The following is a 1,227-nucleotide window of genomic DNA, read 5'->3' as shown; positions in this document are numbered from 1 at the left end:
TATCTCAACATGGTTTTGATATGCATTTCCCTGATGCTTAGTGATGTTGAGCATTTTTTTTAATGTGTCTGTTGGCCATTTGTATATCTTCCTTTGATAAATGCCTGTTTAGTTCCTTTGCCCATTTTTAAATTGGGTTCCTTGGTTTTTTCCTGTTAAATTGAGTTTCTTGTATATTCTGGATATTAATCCTTTGTTGGATGTGTAATTTGTAAATATTTTCTCCCATTCTGTAGATCGTCTTTTCGTTCTGTTAACTGTTTCTTTTGAGAAAGTTCATCAGTTTGATATAATCCCATTTGTTTATTTTTTTCTTTTGTTGCCTATGTTTTTGGAGTCTTATTCATGTCTTTGCCCAGTCCTATTTCCTGAAGTGTTTCCTCAATGTTTTCTTCTAAGAGTATTTTAGTTTTAGGTCTTATATATAAATCCTTGACACATTTTGAGTTCATTTTGGTATCTGGCAAGAGGGTCTCGTTTCATTCTTCTACATATGGATGTCCAGTTTTCCCAGCATTACTTATTGAAGAGGCCGTCATTTCCCCAACGTATGCTCCAGTTGCCCTTGTCAAAGATCAGTTGGGCTGTAAGTATGTGGGTTGATTTCTGGGTTCTTCATTCTGTTCTGTTGGCCTGAGTGTCTGTTCTTATCCCAGTACCATGATGTCTCAGTTACTATATCTTTGTTATAATTTGAAGTCAGATAGTGTTATGCTGCTGGCTTTTATTTTTACTTTTTGCTAAGGATTGCTTTGGCTATTTGGGGTCTGTTTTTCCTCAGTATGACTGTTAGGATTGTTTTTTCTATTTCTATGAAGAACGTCATTGGTATTTTGATGGGGATTGCACTGGATCTATAGATTGCTTTGAGAAGTATGAACATTTTCACAGTGTTAATTCCTCTAATCCAAAAGCATGGAATGTCNCTATGAAGAACGTCATTGGTATTTTGATGGGGATTGCACTGGATCTATAGATTGCTTTGAGAAGTATGAACATTTTCACAGTGTTAATTCCTCTAATCCAAAAGCATGGAATGTCTTTCCACCCTTTTGTGCCCTCTTTAATTTCTTTCAGCAGTGACTTGTAGTTCTCATTGTAGAGAACTTTCACCTCCTTGGTTAAATGATTCTTAGGTATTTTATTTATTTATTTGGTGACCGTTTTAAATGAGCTTGCTTTCTTGATTTCTTTTTCTGCTAGTATGTAGCAGAGTACAAAAATACC

This window comes from Galeopterus variegatus, unplaced genomic scaffold (genome assembly GCF_000696425.1).
Source record: "Galeopterus variegatus unplaced genomic scaffold, G_variegatus-3.0.2 Scaffold4597, whole genome shotgun sequence".
In the NCBI taxonomy this organism is placed as follows: Eukaryota; Metazoa; Chordata; class Mammalia; order Dermoptera; family Cynocephalidae; genus Galeopterus; species Galeopterus variegatus.
The sequence above is the reverse complement of the archived record's forward strand: the minus strand, read 5'-3'. Positions refer to the sequence as shown.